This window comes from Penaeus vannamei, chromosome 17, assembly GCF_042767895.1.
Source record: "Penaeus vannamei isolate JL-2024 chromosome 17, ASM4276789v1, whole genome shotgun sequence".
Lineage (NCBI taxonomy): Eukaryota > Metazoa > Arthropoda > Malacostraca > Decapoda > Penaeidae > Penaeus > Penaeus vannamei.
The window spans coordinates 5,432,691-5,450,052 of NC_091565.1; the positions used below are offsets into that span (position 1 = coordinate 5,432,691).

Consider the following 17,362-nt stretch of genomic DNA (forward strand, 5'->3'; position numbering starts at 1 on the left):
GGAGAGGAGAGGAGAGGAGAGGAGAGGAGAAGAGAGAAGAGTAGAGGGAGCGGAGGAGAGGAGAGGAGAGAGAGGAGAGGAGAGGTGAGGAAACGGAAGAAGAAAAGAAGAGAAGAGAAGAGAAGAGAGGGAAGGAGAAGGAAAGAAGAAGAAGAGAGGGAAGGAGAGGAAAGAAAGAAGAGAAGGGAGGAGAGGAGAAGAGAGGATAGGAGAAGAGAAGGAAGTACAGAAAAGATGATAGAAGAGACGAGAGCGAGAGGAGAAGAGAAGGGAGGCGAGGAAAGGATATGAGAGAAAGGAGAAGAGGAGACGAGAAGAGAGAGGGAGTAGACGAGTGATGATGAGGGTGGGACGCAAAAGAGGAGGAGGAGGAGGAGGAGGAGGAGGAGGAGGAGGAGGAGGAGGAGGAGGAGGAGGAGGAGGAGGAGGAGGAGGAGGAGGGGGAGGAGGAGGGGGAGGAGGAGGAGGAGGGGGAGGAGGAGAGGGAAAGGAGGAGGAGAGGGAAAGGAGGAGGAGGGGGAGGGGGGTCGCAAATGGAAAGGAGGAGGAGGGGAGGCGGGGGGGTTCACAGCCTAGAAAAAAATGCCGCAACGCAGTGGGGTGGAAGGGGAAGGGGGGGGAGGAGGGGAAGGAAAACGGGGGCAAATATAATGATAACGATGATGCAACGACAAAGAAATATACGAAACGGCTAATCCTACAAGCATGATAATGATGATGAAGATGATAGTAGTAATAAAATAATAATAGTAATAATTATGATGATAATAATGATAATAATAATAATAATAATAATAATAATAATAATAATAATATATAATGACAATAATAATAATAATAATAATAATAATAATAATAATAATAATAATAAATGATGATAACAACAACAACAACAAGAAAACGGAAAACCCTTCAAGCCCAAAACCGGATTCTGACAGGACACGGAATCCATTTCCCTGAATCGGCTCCTTCACCTACGCACCGCCCGATGCCGGTTTCAGTGGGCGGCGATCGTGGGGAAGTATTTCATCAAGGGGGCACGGCGGACACGTAGGGGTGGGGATGGGGGGGACGGGGAGGGGAAGGGAAAAGACGCCAAGGTAAGATAAGGTATGATAAGGTATGATATTGTAAGGTAAGGTAAGGTATGATAGTGTAAGGTAAGGTAAGCTATGATATTGTAAGGTAAGGTAAGGTATGCTATTGTAAGGTAAGGTAAGGTAAGGTATAATATGATATGGTAAGGCAAAATAAAGTAAGGTAAATAATTAAGTTAGGTAAGTAAGTAAAATAACGCAAGAGTAAAGTAAGGACAATGAGCGAAAATTAGGTAAGGTTGACCTAGTTCAACAAAACAACAATAATAAGAATAAGAATCCGACATACCTCAATGTAAAAACAATAACAACAACAAAATAAAAAAACGGCCTCCCTTACCCACAACAACAACAATAACAACAACAACAACACAAATAAAAAACGGCCTCCCTCACCCACTGATACCCAAGGAAACACCATCTCATCCACACTGCTTCTCCACACACGCAATACTGACAACAATGGCAACAATTACGGAAAACATCAAGAATGATTCGCCAATCCGCCGCCACGAAGGACATTTGCCATCATCAATGACACTGCCAAATAATAACGATAATGATAGAGAACGAGGGAGGGGGAGACGGAGAGGGGGAGAGGGGGAGGGAAGGAGCGAGGGAGAGAGAGATGGAGAAGGGGAGGGAGGGGAAAGAGAGAGAGAGAGAGAGAGAGAGAGAGAGAGAGAGAGAGAGAGAGAGAGAGAGAGAGAGAGAGAGAGAGAGAGAGAGAGAGAGAGAGAGAGAGAGAGAGAGAGAGAGAGAGAGAACGAACTTAGCGACGTCATCCGCTGCCCAACACCCAACGGCCTTGTGGGCGTGGGCGCGGGCGTGGGACGAAGGAGCGGCACGCCCTTTGCAAATGTCGTTTTCTCCGGGCCGCAACTGCCGCGCTGCGCCTGAGTGGTAGAACTGCGCTCTCGCGAAGTGCTATAGCGCCCACCGCAATGTACGACGCACCCACAGCATACTGCGATTTGGTTAATAAGGCGCACTGCTCATCCTGCCAGCATTTTTTCTTTATTTCTCATTCCCAATTCAGACCATTCTTTTATCTCTCTCTCTCTCTCTCTCTCTCTCTCTCTCTCTCTCTCTCTCTCCCTCTGCGCGCGCTCGCGTGTGTCCATTGGCATGTGCAACATAAAATATGAAGGCTATTTTTGTCTAATGAATTAATCCGCTCCTTATGCCACCGACACCCAAATTCATTCGAACCCGCCCATTCACAGCCCAAAGGGGGAAACCCGGCTGAATGGCTGACAATAACCAGGCAGTAAACACGATGGCCGGGAGGAAGGGACGGGGAAAGAAATGTTGGATGGAGGGTAAGGCAGGGGAAAGGGGGACGGGGACAGTGTGGCAACGGCAGGAGGTGGGGGGTTGGAGTGGAGAAACTTGGAAGGGGGGGGCGCGGGTAGAATGAGAGGGATTGAAGAGTAGAGAGAGAGAGAGAGAGAGAGAGAAAGAGAGAGAGAGAGAGAGAGAGAGAGAGAGAGAGAGAGAGAGAGAGAGAGAGAGAGAGAGAGAGAGAGAGAGAGAGAGAGAGAGAGAGAGAGAGAGAGAGAGAGATACAGGATGAGAGGAGAGGCGTGAGGAGGAAAGAGAGGGAGAAGGGTCAGAAAGAAGGAAGAGAAGAGAGAGAGGGGAGAGGAGTAGGGAGAGGGTGAAAGTCATCTTATCGGGGTTGATGCGCAGGGACTGACCAGGTAGTCCCCCACGCATCTCCCGCATTCGTTAATTCCATCATTACGTCACGCTACGTTTTCTGCTCCAACACGTGGAGGGAGAGGGAGAGGGGAAGGGAGCGAGGAGGGGGAAGGGAGGGAGGGAAAGGGAGGAAGAGGGAACGTGAGGGAGAGGGAAGGGGAGCGTGAGGGAGATGGAGAGAAGGGGGACGAGAGGGAGAGGAAAGGAGAGGGAAGGGACAGGGAGAGGAGGGGAGCGAGAGGGAGAGGAAAGGAGAGGGAAGGGAGAGGGAGAGGAGAGGGAAGGGAGAGGAAAGGAAAGGGAAGGGAGAGGGAGAGGAGGGTAGCGAGAGGGAGAGGAAAGGAGAGGGAAGGGAGAGGGAGAGGAGAAGGGAGGGAGAAGGAGAGGAGGGGAGCGTGAGGGAGAGGAGGGGAGCGAGAGGGAGAGGAGGGTAGCGAGAGGGAGAATAGGGTAGCGAGAGGGAGAGGAGGGGAGCGGGAGGGAGAGGAAAGGGGTGCGCCAGAGAGAGGAGTATAAGGAAGGCGAGCGAGAGTGGAAGAGAGAGAGAGCGATAGAGAGGCCAGGGGGAGAGAAAGGGGGGGGGGGGGGAAGAAAGAAAGAAGGCAACACAGATCGGGAATAGCGGAGAAAAGCGGTGACCAAGAAGGTTGCAGCACAGACCCTGTATCGAATTGAAAAGGAAAAATATATAGTGTGTATAACGAAGGGAAGAGATCAGGGGTTGGGACAAGGGGCTGTACCCTACCTGCTGCGCTGACACCGGCAAACTGGGCATCACCCCCCCCCCTTCTCCTCCACCCTGCGAGTGGACACTTCTCGCACCTCCGTGGGAATGCCAATGAGGTTGTAAAGAAAGAGGGTGCGCAGAAAGTGGAAGGGAAAGAGGGAGAAAGGAAGAAATGAAGGAGGGAGAAGGGAAAGAGGGAGAAAGAAGGAAGAAATGAAGGAGGGAGAAGGGAAAGTGGGAGAAAGAAGGAAGAAATGAAGGAGGGAGAAAGAAGGAAGAAATGAAGGAGGGAGAAGGGAGAGGGAGAAAGAAGGAAGAACTGAAGGAGGGAGAAGGGAAAGAGGGAGAAAGGAAGGAGGGAGAAGGGAGAGGGAGAAAGAAGGAAGGAAGGAAGGAGAAAGTAAGACAAGAGGATGGGAGAAAGAAGGAGGAAGGAAAGAAGAAAGAAGAGGAAGAGGGAGAAAGAATTAAGGGTGGAGGGAGGGAGAATGAGAAGGAAGAAAGGAAAATGAAGGAAAGAGAGAGGGAATAATAATAGCAATAATACCACAATGATTAAAATAATAACGATAATAATTTACTCCTTGGTGACTAAAGCTATCTCTGTAAACCACAACGTAAATTAAGTAATATACACTGAACAATTTATATACCAAGCGCAAATAGGACAAAACACATATACACACACACTTATATACATACAAACAGCACATGTGTCCACGCGCACATACATACCCAAGCAGCGAGCCACATCACACACACACACACACACACACACACACACACACACACACACACACACACACACACACACGCACACGCACACGCACACGCACACATACACATACTCACACACGCACACCCAACACACACACACTCACAAACACACACACAACGCACACACACACACGCACACGCACACACACACACTCACAAACACACGCACACGCACACACACACAGACACACGCACACGCACATACACACAGACACACACACGCACCCCCCCCCCCCCCCACGCACACACACGCACGCACACACACATCAAAGCCCACCGTCTCCCATTCTCCATCATAATACACCTGTCGAGAAGCAACGCAGCATCCCGAGGTGTGATGCTCTGGCCATTACCGACCCGTTGCGCAATCACCACGCAATAAGCCTCCCCCCCTCCCCCCTCCCCCCCTTGTTTGTCTCGGCCACGGATGGTGGTCGGACGGTGCCAACCCATGCCCGTATATGCTTTGCTTCTCTTCTCATCTTTTCTCTTCACTTCCCTCTTTCATTTCTTCATCTACGCTTGCAGCTAACACATCTCCTCTTTAGATTCGGCATTTTGCGTTTCCTAAGCCAAGTGGCGGAGTATTTTCTTTTTCTTTCTTTTTTCCATTTTTTTCTTACGTCTCAGCATGATTTTGGTACCAGATTTTTTCAGAGATTAATTCACCTTCGTGGATGTACATCGGAGGAATGCTTTTTAGGGTGCACCTACCTATTTGCTCATTCATTTATTCCTCTATTTATCTATTATGTTTGCGGCTAAGATTAATTTCCTTGGAGTGACCTCTGGGAAGGTAAACAGGTTCCTTGAGGCCATACTACCTGGGAGGACTTGCACATATCCGTTCTCAAGGCGACACTTACCTGGAAAAAGAGAAAAAAAATATTAGAAAAACTGTCAGAACCATTCTACTTACAACGTAGAATATGAATTAAAAGTATTCTACTTACAACGTAGAATATGAATTAAAAGTATTCTACTTACAACGTAGAATATGAATTAAACGTAATCTTTCCAAAGTATCAACATAACATCAATCTACCAACACTAAATATCGACTTAATTTATTCATGGTAGAATATACATAATAATAAAATGAACACGCTCGATGTAAAAAAAAAAAGAAAAAATGAAAAGAAAAGACAATAACATCTAAGTCTAGGCATTATCAACATATATCAATATTTACTTTATAATACAGCAAACAGGGTGAAAAATTTGCAATAGTCTCCCTTACAGTTTACATAATGTTCCACTTCAACATTTACCGCCCGTCTACAATCATAGAAAACTTTCATTCCAGGACATCCAATACGAGCCACTATATCCTCCAAATAACGGAAGAAAAAAACAAATAAACATAGATAAAGAAACAGAGAGAAAAAAGAACATTCAGCGATCCCATCCCTCTCCTACAGAGAACATTAGCAGTTCAAACAGAGCGCTGACGGACGAAAATATTAAGAACAAACATAGTTAAGTCTCCCCCTCTCCCATCCGCGGCCCAAACCCGCTCGCTGGCAGGGGTGACTCCCCTAAATCGCGAAGGAACACACTCCAGGTGCGGCCCGCCTCGCTCTCTCGGTTTGTTTACACTGTCAACATGGACATGGAAGGGAGATTAACCTTTTTTTTTTCTTTTTGCCATGTGAAGAATAAATTATCTCGTCCCTCAGCATATATGTCGGGAATGCACGATTTCGGACGAGAAAAATACTGCAAATGCAAGTTACTATTGAGAAAAAGCGACGAAATAAATATCCATAATAGCAATAATAGAAATAAAAGCTATTACAGCAGTGGTAGCGTGGGTAGTGATCTGCAGGGAAGGGGTGTTGTTATCATCATTACTATTAGCAGCTGTAGTTGTAGTAATAATTTGCTACTGCAACTATTCCTGCACTGGCGAGAGCAACATTAATAGATGTGGTTGTAATAGTAGAAGTAGTAGTAGTACAGGCAGTTGTCGTTGTGGTAGTGGCGGTGGTGGTAGTAGTAGTAGTAATAGTAGTACTAGTAACTAATAGTAGAAATAGAAGTAGAAGTAGAAGTAGTAGTAGTAAGAGTAGTAGTAGTAGTAGTAAGAGTGGTAGTAGTAGCAGCGATAATAGTCGTAGTAGAAGCAGCAGCAGCAATAACCTCTACAAGAAGCCAGTCAATTTACGAAATCCCGCAACTTTTTCTCCCAGCAACTAAAAGAAAGAAAAAAATAAAAGAAGAAAAAAAGAAAAGAGGAAAGAAAGATAAAGAAAAGAAGAAGAAAAAAAGAAACGAGGAAAGAAAGATAAAGAAAAGAGGAAAGAAAGAGAAAGAAAAGAAGAAGAAAAAAGAAACGAGGGAAGAAAGATAAAGAAAAAAAAGAACAAGAGAAAGAAAAAAACAAGAAAAAAAAAAACATCACCACCACCAAGACCAAAGAGCAAAACTAGTAAACAAGAAGCGGCCGCAACCCCCGCCCTAGCGCCATAGACCGACCGACCGACCGACCGACCGACCGACCGACCGACCGACCGAGCGACCGACATCGGCAACACGACACAGCAAACACGGCGATCTGGCCTCCGATACACACGACTCCCGGACACGCACTCGCACACCGCAGCGTGAAAAGGAAATATCCCGCCGCGTCAGTCATTCGCCAGCCGGGGCTTCCTCGCTCCTCTGGCGAATCGTGTCTGCTCTTTCATCACGCCGCCGCGAGCTTGCCATGCATTGCCTCTGTTCATTTCAATTATTCTTGCTCTTGTATACTTCCTCTCCTTTTTTAACTGACCTTTCTTTTATCCTTTTCTTTAACTGGCCTTCCTCCATTTATTCTTTTCTTTAACTGACCTTCCTCCATTTATCCTTTTCTTTAACTGACCTTCTTCCACTTATTCTTTTCTTTAACTGACCTTCCTCCATTTATCCTTTTCTTTAACTGACCTTCCTCCACTTATTCTTTTCTTTAACTGACCTTCCTCCATTTATTCTTTTCTTTAACTGACCTTTCTACTTTTATCTTTTTCTTTAACTGACCTTCCTCCATTTATCCTCTTCTTTAACTGACCTTCCTCCATTTATCCTTTTCTTTAACTGACCTTCCTCCATTAATCCCTTTCTTTAACTGATCTTCTTTCTCCCCTCTTTATTATCCCACCTCCTGTCTCCATTTAGCCACATCTTTCACTCATTTACTTCCTCTACTCTTCCACTTCTTTTTACTTACTGCATTTATACAAATTCTTTAGCTCACGTACTTTATCCACTCCAGTTTTGCCCTCCATTAATCCAATCATTCCTTTTATATGTCCCATCTCCACCTTCAATTTCCTACCCACTCCTTTCTTCCTCCCTAGACAGCAAGCACTCCAGCACAAGCATCAACATCTGCAATCCCGCGGTGTCTCCTCCTCCCTCTTCATCAACAAATGCGTCAATCCCTTATTCAAAATTCACCCATTAGCGTCAGGATCTTCACACCATTTTATCAAACACAAAATCAGACGCAAAAACACAATGCTGCTCCGACACGAGCGAAGAGAGGGGGGGAGGAGGAGGGGGGAGAGGAAGGGATGGGACGGGAGGGGAGGGAGGAGAGGAAGGGATGGGACGGGAGGGGACGGGAGGGGACGGGAGGGGAGGGGAGGGGGAAGGGAGAAAGGGGTCGGGGAAGGGGGAGGAGTTTCCATGACTAACTCGATACCTCCTCCGTGACACACGCAGACGTCTCCTCGGACAAGGCCCCCAGGTGCTACCCCCTCCCCCTTTAACCCACTCTTACGTCATATTTCCACACAATCGCATTTTGTTTGAACAAACGACTTTCTGGTATCGGTGGCTCGGAACGCCTTAATCAACATGCGCGCGCACACACACGCACGAACGCACACGCACACACACACACAAATTAAAAAAAACAACATACATACATAGAAACACCCACGTCTCACTCACTTCATTCTCTCTCTCTCTCTCTCCTTTCCCTTCTGTGTGGTCCGAGTTGGCCGCATAATCGAAATGCGGTGCGACACTCCCGTAGAGTTGAGTGACAATCCTTCCATTTGAGGAGAGTGCCATTTCGGTCGACGGAGAAAACGAACAAACTCGGAAACCCTTGAATGATATGGAAAATTGGCATCGAGTAAAAGAGAATGAGAAATATAACCTTGAAAATAAAGAGATAGACAGATAGAGAGAGAGCTAGATAGATAGAGATGGGGGAGGGGAAAGAGTGAGAGAGAAAGAGAAAGAGAGAAAGAGAAAGAGAAAGAGAGAAAGAGAAAGAGAAAGAGGGAAAGGGAAAGGGAAAGGGAAAGGGAAAGGGAAAGGGAAAGGGAAGAGAGAGAGAGAGAGAGAGAGAGAGAGAGAGAGAGACAGACAGACAGACAGACAGAGAGAGAGAGAGAGAGAGAGAGAGAGAGAGAGAGAGAGAGAGAGAGAGAGAGAGAGAGAGAGAGAGAGAGAGAGAGATAGAGATAGAGATAGAGATAGAGATAGAGATAGAGAGAGAGAGAGAGAGAGAGAGAGAGAGAGAGAGATGAAAAAGAGAAGACAAGGGAGAGAAGAGGAGAATTTTTCACCGAAGAGGATTAAAATTGGGGAAAACACCCGTTTTAGTAGCGGATGTCGGTGAACTGTGCAATTAATAGTAGCGGAGGTAATTACTTAGGTTAACTGGTGGTTAGCTGGAAGGGAGCCAGGAACGCTCGCTTTCCTTTGCTCTATTATGCTCTATTTGGAGCGACATCAACTGTTTGCCCCCTTTCTTTTTCTTTTTTCCCTCCCTTTCCTTTTCCCCGTTTCTCTCTCTCTCGCTCTCGCTCTCTCTCTCTCTCTCTTTCTCCCTCTCTCTTTCTCTCTCTCTTTCTCTCTCTCTCTCTCTCTCTCTCTCTCTCTCTCTCTCTCTCTCTCTCTCTCTCTCTCTCTCTCTCTCTCTCTTTTCACTTCACTCCCCCCTTCCCCGTCTTCCTTAGCTCCACCAATTCACTCCTTTCCGAGAATACTCCACTTCCTCAGCCTGTTCCCCAAAGCGCATTATCTGTATTCCCCAAGAATTCCAATATTCGGCCTTTCGGGTTACACGAATCTCCCTTAATTGGCGTCGCGTGCGTGGAGTGCGACTCGACGGTCCACCCTAACCTTGTACCTCGAATGTGTGTGTGTTTGCGTAGTTGAGGAGGTCCTTCTCTTTCTTTCTTTTTTTAAAGGACGCCACGGATTTAATACACGTGGATGTGGGTCCGCATAAGCGTTATACTGAACAGCTGTATATACACACGTACAAACAGCCCCCCCCCCCTCTCTCTCTCTCTAAGTTTTAAAAAAATCCCTCAATTCTTTTCCTCCCGAAATCGTACCATTCCTTCCTTTGACCTATATACCGGAACGTTCCTCCTCTTCCTCCTCGCTTTGGATGGCCGTCAATCTCTGAATCTGCCATTTCCCTTCCCACCTCTTTCTCCATCACTCTCCGTCCGCTTCTGCCTCCCCCACCCCCTTCCGGTATCATGTGACACCGCAGTTCCCGTGTCACCTGCCAGCTTCTTCCTTCCGTTTGACATCTCCTTGACACCGCCGCGTGACCATGTCCCGTGCGTCACCTCTGGGCTTGCTTGGCTCGTCTACTCCGCGCTCTGCATAATGCGACGTAATACAGTCACGCAAATTTCCTTCCTTCGCGAAACGTCGGGGAATCGCGCTAACAGCTATAACCAGATAGGCGAATCAATTACTCGTTTAACCAATTATTGAGACGTGTTATCTTGTAGAGGAAGAGGGGATACGTACAAGATGAAAAAAAAAAAAAAAAAAAAAAAAAAAAAAAAAAAAAAATCTAATATAATAAGAAAAAAGAAAAGAAAAGAAGAAAAAAACATTAAAATAAATTACGATTTACGGCCGGGCTGTCAAACTCATCTACTCCAGGGGGCCACATTCCACCTAAGTAAACAGTACAATCATAAGTCGACGCAACGAAACGGCCAGATGGTTGTCCTAAAAACGTATGAGGCCATTTCATTCGTTACAAAAACACAATCACAGAAAATAATGTGTAAGTGTACCATCTTAAAAGACGGACTGGCTTAATTAATTACATAAAACGGCCGCCTGTAAGACTGAAACAGCATCGTGTCCCGGGCCGCGCGTTGAACACCCCTGAATCAGAGAAAGCAAAACAGGAAGCAAGCAAGACGCAGAGAGAACATCAGCGTCAGAGAAAACGAACAAAAAACGCGTTTCGTTCCGGCAAATGCGGCACCGCTTATGAGCCTAAGAACTGCAGGACTTTTCTGAGACACGTAATCAGCCGTGTTCTTTCCCTGCCCTTCCTGTCGCGTGGTTTTCCTGCTAAATCCACTTGGACATGCTTTTGTTTCCAGGAGATTCCCAAATTCCTTCCAACAATTCCGGAAAATATCGTGCTCGCAAAACCCAATATGCATCTCGCACCAATGGTTTGGCGATTACGCACTACTGCAGAGATTTTTTTTTTTTTCTTTTTAGCAAAGACGAGAAACGCAAGGAAATAAAAATGATTTATTTTAGGAAAAATGAAACTCAAGGAAATAAGAAATACATAAAATAAGGAACATAATAAGCCACCAACCTACGCCCTGGAAAATCAATTCCAATAAACCTGTCAATCTATAAATAAGACCAAAAGGCATAGCTGTACCCTACAAGAGCAGAGCAGGGACATAACCTTGCTCCCATCAGCACAGGTGACGGGGCGAAAGCAAGGAAGACGAAAGGGTGAAGTGAAATGAGGAAAGGGAGGAATAGGGAAACAGAAGAGACACGGTGAAGCAAGCTATACCGCCCTCATACCGTAACACTCACCGCGCCGCCCATCGCCACGTGAGAGGAGCGAGGGAGGACACGAATCTTCCCAGGACATCTCGAGTCGTGGGCGCCGCCCGTACCTAAAGGCGGGAGGGAGAGAACCACGCCCTCGATAACTTTAATTAAGGGCTCACAAACTCCCCTCGCGAATAAGGGCCTCGTGCATCGGGCTCTCGATTAGCATGCTAGAAAGTCCTTAGGGTGTAAGGACATCCAATTGATGGCGACCTTTTTCTCCGTGCCATCGAAGAAGAGCGATATTTGGCGATGAAAAAGTGGAAGGAAGGAGAGGGGAAAAATGAAGGAAATTAAGGCAAAGAAAGAAGTAGAGCAAGAAGGGGAGAAAGAGGGATAGCATGCCACTGTATGTCAGCAGGTTGGATGTTTTTGCTGGCCCGTATGCCCGCCTTGGGGCCCGCATGGCAGACGTGCAAAAACTGCCAGGGTGTGGCAGGGCGCCGCACCCGAGCAAGTTCTCCTGCTGTACGCCGTCTTGTTCAACATGTGTGAGCCTTTGTATGTGCATGCGGACAAAGATACACAGAGACGCATAATGGATAGCATCGTGAAAATGTGGAGTTTGCCAGATATTTCGGGAAGACGAAAATACCAACGAAGATAAACCGACTGGCACAAGCGCACGACACACATCAGAGGAATAAAGGCGGCGGGGGAGAGGGGGGGGGGCGTATTTCGGGAGCAACTCATGACGGAAGATCTGCGTGTCCCGAGCTTCCATAATATCATAAGCCTCAACCAGATTATTTCATTAGTGAGGCTGAGTTACGCCGGCGCTCGGCATCACGGCGAGGATAGTCCCAGCGAACATCAACAACGCTCAACCGGAAGTCACCATATTTCTGGGATGTTCCTGGCCAGCCCTCGACGCCCACGATGAAATCCGAGCTCGCCGAACAAATCAAATCCACCGGGACGACACGGGGTAAGAAATGATATCGAAAGAGAAAGAGAATTCGGAACGACCAACCGCTGCGTCACACAGGCCAGGGTCAGAGTCATCCAGCCTGAAGCTTTTCCCCCGAAATCAAAACGGGGTCACGCGGGGTCATCCGAGGCCGGCAAAGGAAGTCAAGGCAACCTGTAGCAAAGGCTAATCCAAGCAACGTGCGTCCAACCCCCGCCACGCGCCCATAATCCGGCCAAAACACCAGGAACAACCGGACACAATCTCACCGAAGGAAGACAGGGCGAAGAAAAACAAAAGCAACCCCTGTGTCCAACTAACGTCCTCTCGAAAGCCATCGAACCCTCGAATGGGCAATAACCTCGGTCAAAATTACCTCTCCATCGTCATTGAAAGATTCCCGTGACCGGACGTGGACCAAGGAGCCCGCGGGTCACGAGAAGGACCGACCAGGTGCCACCCGAGTCGACCTGGCACGACCCCGACGACCAGGTACAGCGAGCACATCCTGTAGCCCTGTATCCGGAGACAACATAATCGTGATCGACGACACACGCGAGGGCGCCGGGCATCAGCAACCCGCTAAACAAGACTTGCAAGCTAGCATTATCTCTTTTGAAACCTTAAGCGGCCGCGTTTAAAACAATTTGGGGATTTTGATCGCGGAATCAACGCAAACACGGGGAAGGGTCGATAAATCCTGTTTATGGGTGTCCTCCGCCGGCATTAGCCTTACCTCGTCTCGCTTTTGAAAATCCCAGTTCCAAGAGGCAAGGATGGGGGTGGGGGAGGGGACGGGGAGGGGGGCAGTGGCCTTCATGACCGCGAGACAACAAAGGGGATCAGCGTAAAATATATCCCCCGTAACCTGGTAAACGATCAATATTGCCCAACCTTACCTCCGACGCCAACCATCTCCCAAGACGGTGACGCGGGATCGTTTCCCTCCCCTGCCCTTCCCATCCCGTCCTTGTCCTTCCCTTCCCTTCCCAACCCTGCCCTTGCCCTTCCCTGCCCATCCCTTCGCCAGGGGATACGGCCCCACAGGCGGACCTACACGACGGGGGCAGCGACACCGCCTCTAATGATAGATCTATGGATAGGATAGGGGAAAGAAGGGGAGATGGGGAGACGGAAAGAAGGGCTGGAGGAGAGAGAGAGAGAGAGAGAGAGAGAGACACAGAGAGAGAGAGAGAGAGAGAGAGAGAGAGAGAGAGAGAGAGAGAGAGAGACAGAGAGAGAGAGAGAGAGAAAGAAAAAAGAGACAGAACCTAACCATCCACCCTGGAAGTACTCCCTCATCAAGGCATTATCTTTCGATCCCCGCAGCTTTCCAACGTGAAGGGAAGGGAAGGGAAGGGAAGCAGGGCTCTCGCATGACGGGCAGGCAACAAACGGCGTTGATCGGGAGGCGAGAGAGTGAAGAAAAATGAAGTTGAAGTTGTTGCGTCAGACTCGGGGAGGCTATCACGCGACCACACGTTATGGGATGTTCTCCGTGTCGGCCTCCTCCTTACACCCGACTCGCATTTTTTGTTATGTTCCGGTAAGTTAAGAGGCCATGGATATCATACTTGGGGATATTATGAAGCCATATTTCAACCGAGAGGCATCCATCGACGTATAATTTTCAAGTAATGAAACGAAAAAAAAATACAACTAACAGTTTAGGCCTAAACTAGCGTGCACTTGTATATGTACTTTTTCATATATATATTTTTTATATACACCAGTAACTATTAGACAGCACAGCAAACCGTGAGGTCTAATCTATATAAGATTCTAAACCGTTTCTGTTTTGACCTTAACGCCGACAGTCGCTAGTACATAAACTATATATATATTTTTAATATGTACAAAACAGCACGTGGAGGCGTTGCTTCCTGGTAGTCTAAATATAATTATGATGATAAAGATACCTTATAATTATTTTTTTAAAAATAATAACAATATAGTACAAACAGGAAGACGAACAGAGAGTAATAACAAAAACGCCTGAGAAAAACTCGTGACAAACAGTAACGCGGCTCGTAGACTTCATTCTAAAGTACCACTTTCTGTATCTATTTCCGTCTGCGACACAAGACGGGATGAACTCTGCCCTCAAGTGCCTCGTGAGACATCTTGGGAAGTCCTCTCTCCCCCCTTCTACACCCTCTCCCCATCCCCGACCCCCTTCCTCGAGTAGGCCGGAACCATCGGTAAATAAGCGCACTTCCGGAAGCGATCTTGCGTCGAGGGTTATGGTGGGCAGCGTGCCAAGTGCGTCTGGTTGGAGTCTGTATTTAGGAAGGAGGAGGATGCATGGATGAGGTCGTACAGCCATTACACGTCCTCCAGCGACCTCCCTCATATCCCCCGCAAGCCTATCCCTCACCAGCCCGCCTGTCTGGCCATGACACGGATCCCGCCCCCTTCCCAAAGCACGAAAGCGTTCGCTTTTGTGCCTTGCGACCTTCCTCAAGGGTTGACAGGCACTGCGTGCACCGAGCGCACAATAATCATATAGTCTCGGCGTCTTCGGCAGGCGACTCTCGCTGCCACTTACCGGAATGACTATATCCGGAACGACGTTGACTTCCCCCTCCACGGACGCCTCCTTCAGCGAGGCGAAGTGGTTGACCCTGCCCCGGGGGGAACGCATGTTGGGGGAGCGGCAGGTCCCAAGGGCCGCCCGGATGGCGCTCGGGTCGCAGGCGTTCGAGTAGTACGAGGATGAGCCGGCAGCGGGCCTCCCAGATAGTGCGGACGACGTCTGGGGCTCGGGACTCGGCTGTTTGTGCTTCTGCAGCGCCTTGTTGATCCTGGCCAGGCCCTCGTGAATGGCCACGATGGAAGGACTCCGCTCATGACGCGAATCACTGCCACGGCTCTCCGATGCCTTGTTATTGTTATTGTTACTGCTGTCGTTATTGTTATTGTTATTGTTGATATTGCTACTGCTGTTGCTCCCACTGTATTTGGATGACGGGGCGTTTGAGGTCCTACAGCTGGGCAGGTCGCAGCTGAAGGTGCGTCCGTAGCTACTTTTACGGTCCAGCGTGCTGCTTGAGTACGCAGGGGAGTCGAGAACACGGTCCGCACTCTTCCTGTCTGAGAGGTGATCCTTCCTCCTGCGACTCGCCCTTCGATCTAGTGTCGCGTAGCCGCTAACGAACGTTGAGGGCGTGGGAGAGGGCGACGTGGCATCGAAACTGTTTTGCCGGGAATACAGGCTAGAGGAGGCGCCCACTGTGGAAGACGGCAGCTCGGTGCTGCTCTGACGGGAATAAGTGCTGCTTGGCCTCGACGAATAGCTTCTCGCCGACGACGTGGCTGACGCTGAGGAGGGCGAGAGGTCCTTGCTGCTCGTCCTCGAGTACTTTCCGGCCGACACGCCTGACAAGTCGTTGCTGTTCTGCCTTGAGTAGCGGCCGGACGTCGCAGTCGTTGCCGTCTCATTTCGTTCGTTGTAGCTCGTCAGGTCTGAGTTGCTTACGTGCCTCGAGAGGCTGGAGTAGCCGTTGCTGTACGAGGTAGGCGTGGCCGTCCCGCTGCTGCCACTGTTGTTGTTGTACGAAGACGAATACCCGTTGTAGTTGTAGTTAGAGGGCGAGGGCGAGGCGGAGGTAAGCAAGTCGCTGCTGCAACTGCCTCGCCTCGAAGACGAGGAGTACGAGGAATAGCCCGAGCTAAGTCGGTCGGAGCTGGGTCCTCGGCCGCTGTATCGCTCGGCGGAGAGCCGGTCTGCGCTCGCCCGCCCGCTCTCCTCCTTACTGGTGCTCCTCCGGCACGAGGGCGAGTAGCTGGAGGGCGAGTAGCTGGAAGACGAGTACTTGCGGGCGGTGTGCGACATCTCGGGCGGGGCGGGCGCCGGCGTTAGGTCAAGGGCGGTGGTGTGGGCCCCCGAGTAACGGAACTTGCGCGAACTTTTCGTGTAGGAGTTGGAGGGCGAGAAGCTGCCGAGCCCGTAGCTGCGCTCCCCCGCCCGGTAGCTCCTCAGGTAACTCTTCTCCATCGCGTCGAACCACGAGGGCACTGGACAGAACAGAGATGGTGGAGCACGTGGGCGCCCTAGGCCACACGCGGCGAATCCACACGCACACAATATCAGGAACAAGCACAAATACAAACACAAAACACCACCTCTTCTCACTTAAGCAAAAAAATCTAAGGAGGAACCTTTTAGCTTGCACCACTATATTTCAGATTGATCTGCATGATCTCAAAACACTTTCTGAAGCACTACGCCATGTAACGAAACTGTTGCTGCCGCCTGGCCCCTCCTCCACGGCCTGGCGCGGGGCACGCACTCATTCACCTCCGTCCACGCTCGACCGGGTTCCCGCGGCCTCCACACGGCCTTGTTTATAGCGGTCGCGGCGCCGAGGTAAACAGAGTAGGTAAACACGCGGGGCAGAGTGAGCCTCTGGACGCACACGCACACTCGCGCCGGCCCAGTCTGGCCCGCCTGCGTAACTCGGGTCAGGATCCCCCCCGCCACCTGCCGTACCCCCTCATGCCCCCCAGTACCAAAGAGGGTACACTATTCCCCTCACAGCAATGGCAGCGTCAGCGGCAGGAGGAGGCGCGGCGTCACGTGGTGCCGGCCAGTGTACGGAGACTATGACCTCACCGCGAGCACTAACCACTCGCTCGGGCCAGCCACTCGCCCTAACCCCCTCGGCCCCCTCGGCCCCCGGGCCCCGCGCAGGTGTAGAGTGACCCGCGTCAGGCACACACGACTGCCAGAGGCACTGGACGCGGGCGGGCGGCAGCGGGAGGGCCAGCGGTCAGTCGTGTCACGCCAGAGGCCGAGAGAGCCAGAACGGCCGGGGAAAGAAAGGCGGTAGGCGATGGCAATGCACACAGTCTCACGAGTGCCACGACTGTCAGACGAGCCGACTGCCTGGCACTGCCCGGCCAAAGGGTGGCTCTGGCGCGCGCGTTATTCCTTTCCACGACACGCCCCCACCCGACCTTCCCGCCCGCCGGCCGCCCCGCGCCCTGCCACGTGTACCGCCCTAGCTCTCTCAAGGGCTATTTTGGCGCCGCCGTCACGCACTCGCGCGGGGGGGAGGGAAGCTCTCTTCGCTGCCCGAACGCCTGGCTGTCTGCACACGCCCTCCGCGCAGTCGAGGAACACCGTCGGACAAAGGAGTCGGGAGACGACCAAAGAACCGAGGGGACGACCTGCGACGACCTGCGGACCACTCTAACCTAAACACCAGAGGCAGAGAGGAAAGACCTGGAGGGTGGAGCAGAGTTTAGGAAGAGAGGGAGAGGGAGAGGGAGAGGGAGAGGAAGAGAGAGCGAGAGTGAGAG

General features: G+C 50.0%; 1 long non-coding RNA gene across 1 annotated transcript in view; it reads right to left on the minus strand.

Moving 5' to 3' along the window:
- Positions 1-4,714: 4,714 nt before the first annotated feature.
- The window catches only part of LOC138864530 (uncharacterized), a 53,292-nt gene continuing 40,644 nt past the window's right edge, over positions 4,715-17,362 (minus strand). Inside the window, exon 3 of the long non-coding RNA XR_011399185.1 lies at positions 4,715-5,171. This is a non-coding gene — a long non-coding RNA (uncharacterized lncRNA). The remainder of the gene's footprint in view (positions 5,172-17,362) is intronic.